Source organism: Rana temporaria, chromosome 3 (genome assembly GCF_905171775.1).
Source record: "Rana temporaria chromosome 3, aRanTem1.1, whole genome shotgun sequence".
Classification (NCBI taxonomy): Eukaryota; Metazoa; Chordata; class Amphibia; order Anura; family Ranidae; genus Rana; species Rana temporaria.
Genome location: NC_053491.1, coordinates 166,893,492 through 166,913,620, shown reverse-complemented (window position 1 = coordinate 166,913,620; position 20,129 = coordinate 166,893,492).

Below are 20,129 nucleotides of genomic sequence, written 5' to 3'. Positions count from 1 at the left end.
TTTATATTGTAAGTGTAGAACCCAAATATACTGGTAATTGTGTGTTTCCAGAATTCTGTTAACAACAAAATGCCCCAGTAAGAATTTATTTATATGCTTTTCTTTATCCAGCCATTGCCTGAAATGACATTTCTCTATATTTGATCGAAATTCAAGTTGAGGCTTGGAAACTGCATTCCGGTAATATGCTGTCTTTCTCCATACCTAGGACATTGGGCATTTAGCCCTTCACTGTAGTGAATCACCCACAGCAAGTATAAGCTTGAAGAAGTAAACTATGAATAGGTGCATTGTATAAGCCACCTCATAAATCCAGACTCAGAAATTATGTGTATTCACTCCTTGATGAAACAAGCATAGGAGCTTGTTAATCATAACCACTTTTAATCATTAATTAAAGTGTGGAATCAGTTATTTCAGATGAGAGCTGCCTCTGCTAAGCTAATTTATCTTGGGATGTGAATTACATGCTACAATATAAAACAAAAATTGTAAGTGTATATTCTTATTAAGATAGACATCTATCTTAATTACTTACATTATTTATCATCAGCTTGTTTAATTTTCCAATAAATATGAAGTGAAATAATTATTAATTAATTTACATATACTAAATGTCTGTCGTATATCTTCAATTACTGTACCCTTGTTACACCACAAAACAACTTTGATGCCTATAGGAAGGAAGACGACCTCTCATATAAATTGTAATAGGGATGTTGTAGGGATTATTGTAGTGAATGATAATTCAAATCATGGAATCTGAATGCAATACAAATGTAGATCATTATATTTCCCATCCATTTTGCAGACAGGGTCTATAAGCCAACTATTACAAATCTGACCCATTACATGTATGTAAAAGAAAAACATTTTTGTTGTAGTTTTGGATAGAGCATGGAAGGATTAGAGCATTTATAAAGTTTCTATTGCTTTGCTTGGTCCTTGCTAGGGGGAATTATCCTCTCTACTTTCCCTGGTGACCATCATCATCAACACAGAAAGTGAAGGAAGATCCAAAGCAGAGGGGAAGGTAAAGATAATTCATCCAATTAGAACCATTTTTTTGTGACATTTATCTAAAATGGAAGTTGCCCTCACTTTGGGGAGGTATTCCCTTATGTCTTGTTACATCTCAAAGCCAGGAAGTGAAAAAAATATCCTCTGCAGGATAGATACAGCAAGAAATAACAAAATAGGTATGTTAACCCTTCCCTACTTTATCCAGAACTAAAGCTGGCCATACACTATTAGATTTTTTTTTTCATTTAGCATTTTAATCTCTGATTATTAAAGCTAGATATGTAATGAAAGTTGCTGGTGCTTGCTGTCAGAATACATTAATTATGGCATAATATGATTTGATGCAGTTGTATGAAGACCAGGCCCGGACTGGCCATAGGGCACGCTGGGCATTTTCCCGGTAGGCCGGGGCCGCATTTCTTAGGGAGAATGTGACATGCAGGGCCTTCCATGGGTTTATAGGCAGACTGCAGGGCTGCTATGGCCGCTCCATAGCAACCTAGGCCACTTCTGAAGCTAAGGTCCCGTTTAACGCATGCGCCTCGCAGCCGCCAGTCACCTAGCAATCAGGACGCCAGGAGAGAAAGAGAGACGGAGAGTTCTTCCACACCATCACCTTCTGTATACGCATCTGCAGGATCTCAGACCCACCTTCTGCACATGAAAGCTGGATAGGTGCTGCTGCCGCTTATAGGGAGGTCAGCAGTGCGACTGGTGTACACCCACCTGTCTTCCCGCCTACTTCTTTTCCCGCTGGTGAAGGGATTTGGATCTGATGCTCCAGGGCCAAAGAATGTTCCTTTAATAATGGTAATTATGCTATTTTTCACCTCTTATGTGACTGCAGTCTTCCAATCAACCAGCTCATGGCCAGGCTTTTTTAATCAGTGTAAATCTGCTGTCTGGGCAGTGGTAATAATAGCAACCTGCTCTCTAACATTGACTAAAGTAGGGTCCTGTATTTGGGTGGTGCCAAAATTCACCCCTGGGTGCACAAGCCTAGAGGATGTTTCCCCTTCATCCTCCTCAACCTGGATATGAAATGGGGAAAGTTCCTCTTCATCCTTCCCCAACATCTGCAAGGAGAAATTCCCCTCTCATAGGTCAACTCTGTCTTAAGACCTGAAACATTATCATCCTCAACCACATTAACATTTTCTGCAATGTCATTATCAACAATAGGTACCTCAACATTAGAGGTGCTTGTTGTGGGGGGTTCTGGACCAGACCCCTTGAAATTTTACCCTACAAGTCCCAGTGTCCCCAGTCCTCTTGGCTGTCCAGTAAGTCCACTCTGTACCTCCCCACTATAATATAGTGTATCAAACGTTTCACCACCCAACCCTTTGTGTCAATGAGGTACGGCTATAGGCAGGGGGTACTCCCTGGTGTCTCCATGAATACATGCTACCCATAGAGTCTTTACCTACTGTGCCTAGTCTCCCAATCACCCTGACATGTACCAGCATAACCATGCAGTCCAGTAGAGCCTTGGCAGGGTGGTGGTTCACCCACACTTCCCTTTCAAACTGAACTTCAACCAGGTAAAGATGGGTGGTACATGCTCTTTGAACATAGGAGGCTCTTCTGTCAGCCCCAGCATTTCATAAGCTCCTCACAGTTGGGCACTGTGCCCAGGTATGTCTCCAGGAAGAGCATTGCCAACACTGTATGTCCCCCATTCTTGAGAAAAGAGAAAATTACCCCTAGGGGCTTTGTGCTGCAGCAAGGAATAGAAACGTACCAAAAAATATATAAAAGTATAAATTTATTTAAATATGTTGTACGGAAAAAGCCCCAAACAGTAGGGACTCAAGATATGAGCTTGGTAAAAAACATAAGTCATACATGGCAAATAAAAACACAAGGTAGAACAAGTACAGACATAGCATAACAGTACTGTAAGTATACAAATACTATGGGCGAAAAACACCCCTACGCGTTTCGACCTTTTATAAGTAGCGGTCTTCTTCAGGGAGTATTAGTTAGACGCTGCCATAGGTTCTGTAAGAAAGAAAATACATACAAAGAGAGATACATATAGATAAGTGGGACATAATAAACAGAAGAACACAAAGAGGGCCCGCCACCCACAGCCATATAGGTAGATGGCAGGATGCGGGTAAACCTCCTACAAAAGTGGACTAGTGTAAAAAATCCCACTGCTACTCACCCAAGACGTCCAATGGAAGGCGTAGACCCGGACCAGATGAACCACTGCCGCACCATCAAACTCCCCCGGGGGGTACCAGAGGGGTGGAAAAAGGGGAGAGGAGCTCCCCTGGGTCAGTGTAGAAAAGGACTCCGAATTCAGGTGCACCACCAAGAGAGGTACCGCCCGGGCCTACGAGAGGTCACCAGATAGCGTGCCAAAGCCGCGCCCCCATTCTTGGGACAGGCACCGACCTCCATGGGTCCGAAGATAATGAGGCAGGCTTGTGGGTTCCAGCATCTGGCAGGGCTTTACTCCTAGGTGCCACGGCTGGCCTCACTGCCCTTGGTGTAATTTTCCAATGCTTGGCAGGTCTGAGCAGATCCTCCACTATGGTGTATCTCTTAACCAAAACCCCGAGCTGGTCTTCAGTTGCAGGGTCTCCATGGCATACCCAACGCTGCAGCTCATCTGGCAGGGGCCACAGGTACCGGTCTATTACCACCCGTTGCACCATTTGAGGGCCTGTCGACTTTTCTGGTTGCAGCCATTTCTTGACCAGCTAAACCAGTTCATGCATCTGGGACCTTGTTGCCTCCAGTGGTGCACCCTCTGAGCCTGGACTGCTGTAATCACCCCCAGGCAGGCCTGGATCTCTGCCTTCAGTTATAGTTACAACAATTATAATCCCTAATGTGCTCAATTGGGGGTCAAAATAGGCCTTTTGCGAATCACCTGCAGTGGTCGATAATGCCAGCCCATTGGTCACAGGGCTACACTTTCCTCTCTGCTATTCTCTCAAAAGTCATTAGAAAGGACTCCATGTCATCAATGGGTGTCAGTTTCTGCAAAAAATGGTTGGTTCTAATGGCTACTTGGTTAACAGGTGCAATCTTATCTTTCAAATCAAACAAAACAACACTTTTAGCAGCAATACAGAGCTGGTCTCTGACTTATTTTCCAGAAAACATAACACATAAGTCCACCTATCTTCAGCACAATTATAAGAAACATAAATTTCACATACGGTATATATCCCTGGGTTAAAAGTGTCCAGATTTAGATATTTGTCACTTTTCAGCATACGTGCAGCACACAGCCAGGTCTCCTCTCAACTTCTACACCACTCACTAGCACTGGGAGCTTTTTGCCTTATGTGCTGCTTCTGTAGGCTGTTTAACACCCGTTGGGACGTGAGTCACGGTAGTCAGGAGTAGAGGTCCTTTTCTCACCCGAATGTCACTTCGAACTGCCAAATTGTTGGGTCCCAAATAAGTCTCTATTAATACCAAGAGGACTGTGAGTCAGTCCTCTCCTTTACTTGACTATCCCCAAACTCCTCACCCGTTACAGGTGAGACCACTGAGTACACACACATTTCCTTTAAAGGGACCAGAACCCAAATATTGGTGACACATACCACCCGTCAGGAACCATCCTTGGCATCCTCCTGTACATTAGATACAAACATGAGCTGAGCTGTGAAGTAACAATTAGGCAATATTTTAGGATAAAAAACATTTTCTTCTGCAAACTAATTTAAATTCAATTGTACTGTATATGATATAGATCTATTGAATTGTATTTCTGCAAAGTAGGATAGGTAAAACTAGAGGTCCCAAAGGTTGAAATGGAGCATCCCTGATGGATCCCTTATATTACTTCTGATGGCGCCGCCATGTTAATCGCCACCCTTTACAGGTTTGCTGCTACCATGGGTTTTGAAAGTCGTGATCCCAATTAATTAAGGTGCAGAAGCAACAATTTACCTGGGGCAAACCTGCAGGGCCTTTGCACTATGACCAGGAGGCGTATATGAGCCAATAAATAGGCTTTAAAAGGGGGTGCCCTGAGAAGCCATAGGATCAGAGTGTTGGAGAAGCTATTGTAGGGAAAAGTCTAAGGAAAGCTGACAAACTGAATTGTACTTTAATTCTGATCTCTACCACTTTGGGCAGAATATCTCTTTGCTACTTTTTTATAATTATTTGGTGCTTTTTATTCCTTAATGTCATTTTATTTTGTCCTTGTTTGGCGGTATATTTTTATTGATAAATAGTTTTTTTTTTTTACTTTTCTTTCTGTAAGGCTTCCCTTCATAAATCCAGAAATGTATCTAAAGCCAGCCATAGATGATATGGTTTTCTTTCCTGTAACCCAGGGGTAGGAAAATCCCTCCCACTGAACTATTGTGTTTTTCTGGCAGGGGGTACAGGAAGCCATCCCTTCTGGGAGAACACACAGTAAATATTGCTAGCAACTATAGCAGCTGGCAATATTTGCATGCAAAATCCGACATGCTGGTACACAAGTAGATTGATGGAGCAACTTGGGCACAATCAGCCAGCCAATACATTGTTTGCATCGCGTCCGGTTCTAGCTGAATGCCAGGATTCAAACCGTCTATGGCTGGCTTTAGTTCTTGAGTTTCACTTACCAGCTCCCCGTAATCCAAGGGGCAGCACTAAGAGGAAATCAGGCGTGCTCTATTTGCATGTGAAGGAGAGAACACAGAAATTACCCCATGAGTCTTCTGCTGCTTTTTCTCTAATGAGAGTTTGTGGCAGGGAGGTTACAAGGCTGTCTTGAATAACTTCAGTAAAGAATGTATAAGTATTAGCTTAAAGATATTATAGAATATACTGTATATACATGATGACTTTATTAAAAGCCCTTCATTCAGGTATTCCTGAAAATCAGTAAAATCTATTTTATAAAAATTCATCTAAATGTTGTTAAGAGCCAGAAATGCTGTAGAAGAAACAAAACAGTTTCTGTTATTTCTCCATTTTTTTAAAGCATGGTTGCTGGGAATAAACATTGGACAAAGTGTGTTTTTTTGCCAAGCTTCACCATCTCAAAGTAGCTGAACACAATAAACTGGGACTTTTCTGGTTTTACAGTTACGAAGCTTAGCAACAGAACTTGTAAAAGCTTTTACATGCAGCAATAATTAACAACCCTTCAATAGTGTGCTATTCAGTCAAAACATTTTAATTTGATTTTTCTCTTTCCATTCTTTTAAAACAGTAAATGTTTAGAAGTGTCAGCAACAAATTATAAAGAATGATTAGAAGAGAATTTTTCCCAAGTTTCAAAATGTAAAATAAAATATAGGCTGAAATAGCAAGCTGTGGCCTTAATAACATTACGTGTAATCACCATCTGCTGTCAAAAATGTAAGACAAAGGCACCATTGATACATTTATGAATATTTAAAATCTTCCAATGTACTTGCATGCTATTTAAAGTGTATGTAGAGCAAAAACATTTTTGCCATTTTTTTTTTTAGAGTAGAGAAGCATCAGAAATCCTGTCAGTTTTTATTGCCATCTTCATCCCACTAAGTAGATTCGCCATCTCTCTTAGTCCTGGTGGCCAATGTCATTGAGACGTAAAGTGATAGAGAATCCAAATTGTTAAAGTTGTCACAAAATCGTTTTTTTTTTTTTTTGCACTAACGTTCTGGGTGCACTTTCTGAGTGCACCCCCTTCTTCCAAGGCCCAAGCAGTCTCCTTGGATATTTAATGGAGGGAGTAAACCCCGAAAGCTTGTCCTGAAAATGTTAATGTTATTGCAAAAACAAAGCTTATCATGGACCGGAGCTATTTTCTACTCTAAATACATTTTAATTAAAATCTGATTCAACGTGTGTTAATGTAACTGTGATTAATTTAAACAGTATCTTCACAATTCAGGAAGAAAAATCCATACTGCAGTTTAATATTTTAATTAATTTGTACTTCATTGATTAATCATAATTTCATGCTATGTTTGGTAAATATATCAGTGAGAATGAGTATGATTTAAGTTGGCATATCATTCTAGAATTTTTTTTACTAGTCCAAAACAAAATCTTTGCATATGTCTCTAATGCAGGGGTCTCAAACTGATGGCCCTCTAGCTGTTGTGGAACTACAAGTCCCATCATGCCTCTGCCTGTGGAAGTCATGCTGGTATCTGTCAGCCTTGCAATGCCTTATAGGACCAGTTTGAGACTCTGCTAGTGTGTAATGAAATGTGTTAATTTCTGTAAACACTGATGATGGATTTTGTCTGAGTTATCAGTCCCTGTAAAAATGTATAGATCTTCACCTTCTGAGCCCCTTTTTTTTTAATCCCTGTTTAACTTGTGAATAAACACTAAGACCGCCTAGGTCTAGGATATGTGACATATATCTCCCAAGAGGCACAATGGGCGCAGTATACAGTATGTCATTCCCCTAGGTAAATGATGTGTATTGGAGGAAGGGCTAAATCCTTTTTCAGAAATTAGTAAAAAACAAACAAACAAAAAAACAATATATTTAGATAGTGGAGCAGAGGGGGACAGTAGGGACTTTTACATAGTTAAATAGTTAGTCTGGTTAAAAAAAAGACACAAGTTTATCTAGTTTAACCAAAATCCGTTGTAAGTTGCTTAGTGGTATGCTGGTGCCTAATGTTCTCACAGAAGTCAAAAGAGGCACTTTAAAAGTGAACTTGTGTTTTTATTATTATTATTCCTATTATTACTAAACAGGATGTATATAGCGAAAAAAATATATATAATCAGCGCAATAAACATGTAATTGTGAAAATAAAATAATCAATATAATAGCCTACTAAAAGGCTTGACTTGATTGCTACCCACACCACTTAGAGTGTATCCACTTGTAACTCTCAATAAGTAATCAACAAAATATGATAAGTATAGTGTAGCGCAACCAAAAATTAAAAAAAGTCCAAATATTGACAAAATTCCACCGTAGTGCAACTTTCAGTGGCAGTTCATTGATATCTTGACTTCAAGGGACACTAAAGGTTCCGTTTAATAAAAATAAAAATAACAAACATGTCATATTTACCTCCAATGTGCAGCTCGTTTTGCACAGAGTGGTCCCCGATCCAGGTCTTCTGGGGTCCCTCAGCGACTGTCTCCACTCCTCCCTGCATCAGCTAACCCCCTTCATGGGAAGCTCTCTACCAAGGGGGTTAGCTTGCGGGCACAACCGACTGTGATATAGCAGCTGACTGTATAACTCGGCCCCGCCCCCCGGTGTGCCGTGTCGTTGATTTGATTGACAGCAGCGGGAGTCAATGGCTGTGCTGCTATCAATCAATCAATGAATGAGCCGAGAAGCCCGGCCGAGAAGCAAGCGCGTTCATGGCGCTGGACTTTTGAGGGGTCAGGTAAGTAAACAGGGAGGCTTTGGCACCGCGAATCTTCGAATGTTTTTTCACCTTAATGCATAGAATGCATTAAGGTGAAAAAACATGTACCTTTACAACCCCTTTCAGTGACCACTACCTCTAGATGGAATGCCTGCTCACCTCCCAAAGTTGACCCCACTACAGAGTCACACAGGCCTGTAGTAATATCTCTCAGGATACCTCAAGGAAACCCTTCCTCCTCCTGGTGTTCGTGGACAAGACAGACCTTCTCTTGGGTTCTCACGATATGGACCCCACTACAGAGTCACACATGCCTGGTAAAATTTTACTTAGGATACCTCGGGAACACGAATCCTCATCACAGTGCACCTAGACAGCTCAGACCTCCTGGGATCTGAGCTGTCTAGGTGCACTGTGATGAGGATTCATTCAGTCATGTGTAGCCATATAAAACAAAGGCAAACCATAGTGATCTCTGCTAAGAAAATTTAATAAAATTTAACTCAGGGATAAAATACTCACATACAAATGTGAAAAACGTGCATATCATCAATATTGATGAAAACTGAGAAAAACTTCCTGAATCGCGGCACCTCACACCTGTCCGCGTTATACTCTCTAATGAGCTTCTTCAGCAGGTCTCAGTTGCTTAGAGGGAAAATGGTTTGCTGGTACCTAATGTTCTCACAGAAGTCAAAAGAGACACTTTAAAATGTGAACTTGTGTTTTTATTATTATTATTATTATTATTATTATTATTTTTAATATTATTATTACTAAACAGGATGTATATAGCGCCAATAGTTTAAACAGCCATTTACAACATAAAATAGACAGGACAGTTACAAGACATATCAAGGAAGGAAGGTTAGGACTTAAAGTGGTTGTAAACCCTATTAAAAACTAGCTCATTATGAATTACTTACCTTACATCAAAGCCCTCGCAGTGGTCCTCGTACCCCCCTCTGGCCGGCGACATCTCTTCCGGGGGTTACTTCCGGGTATCGCGGCTCCGGAGCTGTGATTGGCCGGAGCCACGATGACATCACTCCCGCACGGGAGCCGCCGGTAACGGCACACTGACTGAAGCAACGCCACATACGTGCCTTTGTTTCAGTTTGCTTTAGTGCACATGTGCCGATGACATCGGCACATGCTGGGGACAGGTTATTTCTCCTAAACTGTGCAGGTTTAGGAAATATCCTGGGTAGCTTTAGGTAAGCCTTATAGACTTACCTGTAGCATGAAGAGGTTGTAAAGGGTTTACCACCACTTTAAGAGGGCCCAGCTCAACCCATTTAAAGCAAAGCAACAGGTTCATTTAATTAGATACCTCTCTCCCATTCTTACACTAACCTGGGGGTAACATTAGTGTCCTCATCCCTGAGCAAGCTTTAACCAGACTGACTTTAAGCTTACTAAAGAACTTTCCAAGCAGTTGGGCTGTTAAAAGATGAGAATAAGTGATAAGCAAATTTTACATTCATGCTTTGAAGTTTTATGTAACATGCATCAGATGAATATCACCTGCAGACAATGTAAGAGGAACATTTATTCAGTAAATATTGGCTTGCTGGATTGCCATTGTAATGAAATGACATGCAGCCACTGTTGGAATGTTATGAGTTTAGTAATAATGACAACTTAATTTTGTATACAATCTCCTCAAACTATCTGGAATATTCATAATATCCTCAGGCTTGCTTTGATTTATAGATAATTGCTTATTTTTATCATCTGGAAATACTGAATTTTGAGTGGCATTCTAATGTATCATCTGTAGTACCAGTTTATAATTCAGTGATGTCAGAAAACAAATGTAATGCATAGTATGTCCCGCAATTCCCGCAATTCTATAAGAATCAAAGTCTACAAAAGGCAAGGTCTTGGGGACCTTGAGAAAACGTTTGGAAATTCATTCATTACAGAATACAGGGTTAGTAAAAAGGCATGCTCTCATCTTTGTTAAAACAAATATCCCTCCATTATCATCCAAACTATTTTCTATTTTACAAGCATCTCGTGTTACCACTTCAACCATCTTAAGGTCATGCCCACATCCCATGTCTTTGTACAAAACAGAAGTATAATTACGTACCAGAGGTAGAATTTCAAGTGCACACAATAGACAAGCACCTTTTACAGTCTACTATCTGCTAAAAATGGATTACTGAAGCTTTTGTATTGTTTGATTGATATAAAGCGTTGCTGTCATGTGCATAGCATCTCTTTTTAGTTTACTACCTATTGTGGCAATCTTGAGACTTCAGAAAAACCCTGTCCACTAGAGATACAGAAATATTTCTACCAATGTAAAGGTGTTTAAGAGTTGTCAGAAAGTCATATTAAAGGGATCTAAAGAATAAATCACTTAACTTTGTAATCTAGTTCATTCAAAATAGCATGACATAATTTAAAGATTCGAAACCCACAGTAAATAAAACATTAGTTGGTCTTTACATTTTAGTTATTTTAGATGTCTTTAAAGCTGATTTCCAAGGTTTTTGTCCTTTAACTAGTTTTTTTGAGCCAAGCTGACCCAAACAAACACGTTTCTACTCTAACAAGTGCACCTGCTGGGTACACTGTATAAATTGCATGTAGCCTGTATGTGTAGCACTGTATGTGCTCTCGCAGTGAGATCAGAACTTCTTATCTCAGCCATTCATTGGCAGCTTTTTATTCGCTGAATGAATGCAAAGATTCGTCTGACCGGCTAGGGAGGAGAGGTGGGTGGATGAGGTCATGGAAGCTTTGTATTTATTCAGAGACTACAAAGCTGCCTATGAATGTCTGACAGACACTCAGCCCAACTCAATTTTGTTCGAGGAGGAGACAGGAAGTTCTCGTCTCACTGATGAAACACGAGGCTGTATATTGTATGTAGTTGAGCCTAAATACAGTGTATACAGAGCGCTAAATGGACGCACATGTTGGTGTAAGAAATAGTTTGGCCCAAATGAACTAGTTAAAGGTACAGTAAGTCTGGAAATCAGCTTTAAGATACATGCACTGTGGCTCAGTAACTTTTTACTTCTATGACCTCTTTGTGCACATGTGTCATAACCAGTAGTGTATTTAGGTTTTGTGCTGCCCTAGGCCTGACTAAACTTGTGCACCCCCTAATTTAAATATGACCAAACCCTTCCTGTCAATGCCACACCCCTTGCTGTTTAAGACCCGCCCTAAAAATTTTGAGTGGGGACACTAGTTTTAAGGTCCTGGAGGGGGGCAATGGAGTCCCTTAATTTGCATAGATTTCCTCTCACTTCCTGTTTGGCTATGGGGCAGGAAGTGAAGGGAAATCTCTGCAATGGGACAGGGATGGTAAAAAATAAACTGAAGGGGGCTTTAACCTTTCTAACTTAAGCACATGTAGCACTACCCCCAAAGGAGCTGCTGGTTTGATTTGGGTCTACGCTCTGACTTTCAAATTGGCTCGAATCCTCCCTTGGCACAAACAAAAATAAAGCGACAATTTTGAAAAAAATTAAATATTTTTTACTTTTTGTTATAATAAATATCCCCCAAAAACATATATAAAACATTTTTTTTCCCTCAGTTTAGGCCGATACGTATTCTTCGACCTATTTTTAGTAAAAAAAATCGCAATAAGCGTTTATCGATTGGTTTGCGCAAAATTTATAGCGTTTACAAAATAGGGGATAGTTTTATTGCAGTTTTTTTTTTACTACTAATGGCGGCGATCAGCGATTTTTTTTGTGACTGCGACATTATGGCGGACACTTCGGACAATTTTGACACATTTTTGGGACCATTGTCATTTTCACAGCAAAAAATGCATTTAAATTGCATTGTTTATTGTGAAAATGACAGTTGCCGTTTGGGAGTTAACCACAGGGGGCGCTGTAGGAGTTAGGGTTCACCTATTGTGTGTTTACAACTATAGGGGGGTGTGGCTGTAGGACTGATGTCATCGATCGAGTCTCCCTTATATAAGGGATCACTCGATCGATACGCCGCCACAGTGAAGCACGGGGAAGCCGTGTTTACACACGGCTCTCCCCGTTCTTCAGCTCCGGGGAGCCATCGCGACGGAGCGGCCATAAACAAATAGCCGCGCCGTCGTCCCGGATTGCTCCCCGAGGGAACCCGACCGCCGCATGTAGCGGGGGGGGTCCCGATCGGACCCCCGACCCGCGGAAAGGCAAGGACGTACATGTACGCCCATTTGCCTGTACGTGCCATTCTGTGGACGTACATATACATGCGGCGGTCGGGAAGTGGTTAATATTATCAATAGCTTAATTAAAGAGTAAATAAATAGATATCAACAGTCTATTTCATCTATCCGGCAGTCTTTAAATACTATACTCCACTAAGGCAGTTTGGTTGATCAGACCAAACGTTTATATGATCCTTCTTAACTGTTCATACGTGAGTTATTTACATGCGTTGGTGCACTATGGTTAATTTGTAATCCAAACGGGAATAACAACTGATGAGATAAACCAGGTAATCAAACTGCACCGGCACGTATAACGATCCACCCTTCTGCAATACAGTCAGTATATTAGGACAGGTGCCCGTCTCACCCAACCAAGTTAGGCCTTGTGCTTCCGGATTGCTCCGCCTGCGAACTCCGATCCACAATCCTTCCGGCACCTTCAGTCTCTGGTTCACAACAGGTCACCGTTGTACTGGAATACCGATCACTTCATCAGAGATCCTCTCCCCGTCTGATAGCGATCCGCACAGGCGTGAATAGGCCTAAAGACTCTGGCCTAGATTTCCGGAGAGACACCTCACACAGGCGTCCTCCTGGGTTGAAGAGGCGGTCCAGAGAGAGCGCGCCAAACACGTCCTCCTCCTTAAATTACCTCTCCCAGCAGGCTGTGCGGAGTGCAAGGCAGTCTGGGATTGCACAGTTGCTCTCTGGGTTGTGTAGTCTATAAACTAACCAGGGCAATGGAGTCTTTATCTCCCTGCACTTCAATTCCCAGTGTTCTTTGCTGTACCATGGTAAACAAACGAAAGGTGGCTATAACAACAATTGGCCACCGGAGGGAGCTGAGTTCCTTCTATATCTGCAAATGGTAGTCTTTAAATCACATATAAAGTGATGCATTGCTACCCACAATTTCTGATAATTTTATGGAGAGGACTAAGATGATATAACCATGCCAATGGTGCAGCAGAAAACATATAGCACAGTGAGGAAAGTTTATGGTCCAGGATGATAGGACAGTCAAAATTAGAAGCACCCCCCACACACACACAGTTGCAGAATGCCGGCTGCCTGCATACCAGAAGCAGTGCAGGGGGCACTAGACTAATTTTCCTCTCTGCCCAGTCCACCCCATAAGACTGGCGCTACACTAACAGTGTAGCGCAAGCCGGCGGAGACTCTTTCCGTGCTTCCCCCTGCAAAATGTTGCCCTAGGCCTGGGCCTTGTTGGCATAGGCCAGGATACAGCGTTGGTTAAAACCCCAAGTATTCTTTACAAATACATTGCCAGCTTAGGACCTGTGGCAGCAGGCATTTGTTCACTTCAAGCGGGTTTTGCACTCCCATACAAATCTATAAGAAATGCAAAACTAGACAAAAGTATAACTAGACAAAACTTTTTTTTTTTTTTTTAAAGAGTGCAGGGGGATTAGAACGCGTGTCAGTTTTTATTGCTGTCTGTGCCCCCCTCTCTATTTGTCCTGTTTACCATTATCATAGAAAGTGACAGTACAAGAAAATCCCAAAGTTTGGATTGTACCCAGAAAAGTAATAGAGGGGAAATCTTGTAGGGATAATAGGGTCCCTAAGGAATTCCCTTCATTTGCAGGGATTTCCTCTCACTTCCTGTTTGGCTATTGGACAGGCACTGAAGGTAAATATCCACTATGGGACACAGATAGTGAAGAAAGGAAACCCTAGTGATTTTTTTCTGCCTATCGCTCTACTTTAACTGATGACCAAATGCATTTGTCAAAGTCTGAGTGATCTTAGAAGTATCTCCAACTTATATATATATATTTTTACCATTGGCAAAAGCCCAAAGGCCATTGACACAGGCTCTTTATCAGCCAACCACAACACTTCAGGTGGTACAGACACTAGATGGACGGAACATGCACTTAGGGAACAGACTGAACATGCAGGAGTGTTGTGCATTAGTAAGTCAGCTGGTAGACCACATGGGGAACATGCATCCTGGGTATACAATGTTGCTCTTGCATTGCGAGATACTCAGGGAGTTTTGTCAACCAAGGACTAAAAAATTGCAAGAAAGGGTCCTAATGGCAGGATCAGGTAGAAAGAAAAAGCAAAGTTTGCAGAGAAAGACAAATTAACTTATGCCCTGTACACACAAACGGTTCGTCAGATGAAAACTAGCCGATGGATTTTTTCATCAGATATCCAATGAAGCTGACTTTCATCAGTCTTGCCTACACACCATCGGTTAAAAATCCGATCGTGTCCAACGCGGTGACGTAAAACACAACGACGTGCAGAGAAAAATCAAGTTCAATGCTTCCAAGCATGCGTCGACTTGATTCTGAGCATGCGTGGATTTTTGACCGATGGATTTCCCCACAGACGATCGTTTATTTCTATCGGTTTTTTAATCATACGAAAAATTTAAAACAGGTTCTATTTTTTTTCACTGATGGGAAAAAAACTGATGGGGCCCACACACGATTGGTTCGTCCGATGAAAACGGTCCATCAGTCCGTTTTCATCAGACGAACCGATCGTGTGTACAGAGCATAACAGTAAAATGAAACTAAACCCAAAAAGTGAAGATTTACCATGTATAGGGAACACACTGAAAAACACATTTTATTTTGAATTCCTTCTGAAAAATAGCAGTTGCACTTCCTGGTATAACAGAGTGCCTAGGCACTCCTGTACCAAAACCCTTATAGCTGTATAACTACAGCGTGAGATCTAAGGAGATTTGTAGTTAGATTTAGTATGATATCACTACTGTGCTGCTTAATGTTCCCTTTGCTAGAGACATAAAGAAGTAAAGCCATGCTTCTATCAAAATGGTCACCTCCACACAGAAACACAGTGTAAAACAAGGCATTGTAAGTCGGTAATGGTTAAACAATCTGCTGCAGCAGGGAGACACCAGGCAATACTGGTGAGCAGGGCCGCTGATAGGCCAGTATAACTTGCCCTGCTGTACTGGGCCCGTGCCCTATGAGCTCAGCTGGGGGCCCGGGCAGCTTTTAAAGTTCCCTTTTTGGCTAAATAAACAGAGGAACTTTAAATCAAACCCCCGCTCCGACTTACTTGCCAGGGTATATCAATAAATCTTCCTGGGCCCCATCAGGTCAACAGAGGAGCCCAGGAAGTGATAGCGGAGGAGGGATTTTATTTCCATTTTCGGAGCGCATGGACATTACCATACCGCATGCTGCACGATACAAGTAGTGGTGGCCGCCCACTGCCTAATATGCCTGAGCGGAGTGATTTATTTGTATACTGCTCTCCTTCAGTAAATGCTGTGAACTGAGGGAGAGCTGATGGGAGGGCTCTTCCAGGCAGTGAGTGGCGGTGCACAGACCAGTGGCACACAGTGATACTTGACAGACTTCAATGGAAGGAAGGTACAGCTCCCAGACCCCCCGACTGTGTGCTTATCATGATGATGATCACAGCACATCACATACTTTAGAGCTCTGGGCCGTATCACATGGCTGTTGGGTGTCGACTTTGTTAACTTATGGCTGTATTACAGTACAGCCATAATGAAGTCAGCGCCCAACTGCCATGTGACACTGACACAGAGCCCTAAAGTATGTGATGTGCTGTGATCATCATCATGATAATAAGCATGACATGCTATTTTACACTTGTGTTTGGGGGGAAGGTGGGCAGTAAGAACTTGCAGTTGAGCCATGTTTTTTATCCTCTCTCTTCCCCCTGTGGACTTGTGTCCATAGACACCTGCCTATCTCTAGGTCTGTGCAGGTCTAGAAAAAAAAGGACGGTGCGGGAGCAGTGTATACACCGCTCCTCCACCAACCTTGCCCATTGGAATGCATTAGCAGCACTGCCGATATGAAATTATCATGCAAAAATGTTTTAAAAATGGAAGATCATTTGTCTGATAATCTCAGGCTAGTCAGGTGGGCACAGTTAAGGATAGGGTTAAGGGCGAGGTTGGGGGGCCCCGTTAGGTAGGCTGTACGGGGCCCCATGATTTTTAACAGCGGCCCTGCTGGTGAGTAATCTATTGCCTTATGCCTGCCTTTTTTTTGAGGCTTCCAAAGTTCAGTTTCTCTGGTGATCTCGCCAGTAACACACTTCCTTTATTAGGGTTTCCCCATTCTGGATGAAGATGCACAGGGGGGCAGATTTGGACAGCAGCATTGTCAGTCTGGGGTGGAGTGTTAGATGTACTAGCAAATTTAGACACACTAACAAATTGAAGCTAAGATCACCAAGTAAAAATATAAGAAAGAAAGCCTAAAAAAAATGAAATAAATGCAGTCTTCACATCCAAGAATTGGTATGCTGCAATATAATAATACTGCTGTAAACTCAAGTAAAAGGTGTTTGTTTTTTTTCAGGTGTAAATACATGCAGCACATTATGTATGTTCTCTCACATAATGTTGCCTCATATTTCCATTAATAAATCATGATGTCATGTTCCATATTTCATAAACTACATGATAACCTGACACTTTAATCATCGTTAAAATGTTACATGATGGAAGCCATCATTATTACTTCATTCATTACATCACGTCATATGTGATTTTGTTTTTTCAGAACAATTAAAACCAAAATATCATAATGAAAATCATCCATGTGATTAGGTTCTAGTGGAAGTCACTGTTCTCTGTCTCTTGTACTTCATACTAGTCCTACTTGCTGGCTGGAAGTATTTATGAGTCATATATTTCATATTTGCCTTAACCACTTGCCAAACTGGCAAAATATGTAATTACTTTGATATTAAATACCGGGGGTTTATGGCTGCAGCTAAATTCCATAACCCTAGTTTTATTTATTTTTTCCACAGGCGCCGGTCTTCCTAATAAAAGTGGTCCAAGCGGCACATGGATCACTTTTAGAAGTGGCGGGGTCTTCCCCCACCACTTTCCAGTTGTTCCCGGGCTTACCTCGCCGATCAGTAGCTCCGGGAATTGGTCCGGCGCTGGCGGCAGCAGCAGAGATGAGCGAAGGAAAAATGCCACTCATCTCTATGACCTTGGAGGACTGGAGTGACATCATGACATCACTTTCTTATGAATAAATGTTACAAAAATATATAAATGGCACTAACCTGAAAATAATAATACAAATACATAGTGAAAAATTTTGACAGCAGCCCCTTTAAGTGTAAAACATACTAATAATCAAAACCATACAAATAAAGTAGGTGCTTATCGCTCTACATGCAAACTCGTGATCTGTGTGTCAAACAACTTATATGTTTACCATTATGACATTGATTGATATCCTCATATACCATTTAAATCAACCTTGTAAAGTGAAAAACGTGTAGCAAAAAAAATTGTATTAAATCAACACAGATTTTGTAAAAAACAAAAACAAAAAAAAAACATAATCCTTTATATTCAATGACAGAGTCCAATTTAAGCCCTTGATACACTGCATCCCATCCACCGTGCTTCTTTATGGGTTACAATATTAAAGCCATTTAACCCATAAAGCTTCTTTGTTATTACAAAAAAGTGCTCCACCACTAGTGATGCTGTGAATGCACTCACAAGAGCCTTAAAGGGGTTGTAAAGGTTTGTTTTTTTATTTTCTAAATAGGTTCCTTTAAGCTAGTGCATCATTGGTTCACTTACCTTTTCCTTCGATTTCCCTCCTAAATGTTTTTTTTCTTTGTCTGAATTTCTCACTTCCTGTTCCTCCTCAGTAAGCTGTTCAGTAAGCTGTTCTGGCTGACTAACCACCGCTCGGATGATGGTGGCAAGTTTACTAAGGAGAAACAGGAAGTTGGAAATTCAGACAAAGAAAAAAATTTTTAGAAGGGAAATCGAAGGAAAAGGTAAGTGAACCAACAATGCACTAGCTTAAAGGAACCTATTTAGAAAATAAAAAACAAACCTTTACAACCCCTTTAAGGCCCCAGGACCAATCAAGCCTTTTAATAAATTTTGGCCAACAAGACCCGAAGCCAACTTCATTCCTTCCTTAAACAATCTACATTTTATCCTCCAACCGCAAATTCTACCGTCAATGGATGATCATCAGAAACCAAAAAGGAAAATAACAGAGTGATTGTGCAACACAGTTTTATTAAAATCTCCTTTAAAATGATATCCCACAATCCGTGGGCTTACATGTCAACGTGCCCAGAGTGACACCAACTTGAACGGCATATCTAGATTGGCATAATGCCCAAAAATCCGTCAGGTTGTTCGGTGTACACCTCCGTTGCTCTTACTAAACCTCAGCATGTGTTCCACTACGAGATGGGTGTGACGTCACTTGTGGTCCACGGATGTTCAGACATCGGTCCGACCTCTATGTATTTCGCTGTGATAGCGTCATCAGGAAGTCTGATTACTGATTGTAAACAACAAGTGTCAGAAAAAGGCCTGGTGAGCAAGTGGGGAAAGAAAGAAAACATTTTTTGAATGTGTTTTATAGCTAGATTCACATAGAGTTAGGCCGGCGTATCAATAGATACGCCGACCTAACTCGGAATCTGCGCCATCCTAAGTTTAAGTGTATTCTCTTTTTTTTTTTTTTCACTCAAATTTAAGTTTATTTTCAATAAAAGTACACACATTTGTACTATAACAGCAGTATACAAGTCAGTAATATACAGAAAATAATAAATCAAATGCATTGCTTTACATATTAAACGGTCCTGTCGTAGAAACTGTCTATCATATACAGCCATTTCATATGCTCATCACCATACGGTGAGAGTAAAACAGTTTGTATAAGCTAAGAAGAAAAGTTAGGTTTAACTAATAATTTATAATTAAATAAAAGGATATTTCAATATGCTATATAATTTCTTAGGGTTATCGTTGCCACAAAATAAAAAACCCCATGTGTGTACTGGATCTAAGTTCATGGAACAAAAAAAGGATAGGATTTCTGGAGAACAATAACCTCTCTGACACCCCCACCGGGAACTGTCTGTGTCCAAGAGGTCAAGCAAACCTTTCAATCCCCCCTCCCTCCCTCCAATAATTATCACTAATATCCACCGGTATCTGTAAATATATATTCTCAAAACCCTTATCAAACCTAATATCCCCAAAAGTTTGGTGGAATCCTTTAACAACCTAAACATAGGCAAATACAAATGTTTATAAATATTTTTTTTTTTTCTAATCATAACACTCTGAGAATGAGAAATAGCAAGAATTCTATCCTCGTATATAAGACAACGAGATAAAATCAAAGAAAAATCAATGAAAAGAAGAGAAAAAAAAGACAGAAGACAAAAAGAGGAGTAAAAAATAAAGTACGAAGAAGATCAGGAGAAAGAAAAAGGAAAGAGATATGACAGCCTGCCTGCCAACGGACAACATCGTCCTCATGAAATAAATATCATCACAGCGTTCACGGGATAAAAGATATTCCCATAAATTTCATCCAAGGTTCCCATATTTCATGGAAAAGAGTAGACATATCCAACATGGAACAGACCCTCTTTTCTTGTTCCATAATCCATGTAACCTTTTGTTTCATATACCGGATGGAGACAGTAGTCTTTTTCCATGCAGCTGCGATTGTGATCCTGGCACCTGTCAGAATGTATAGGATGAGTTTTCTAGTAACCTTGGAGGTCTGGGGTAACATCCCGTGAAGTAAAGCAATAGTGGGGGATTG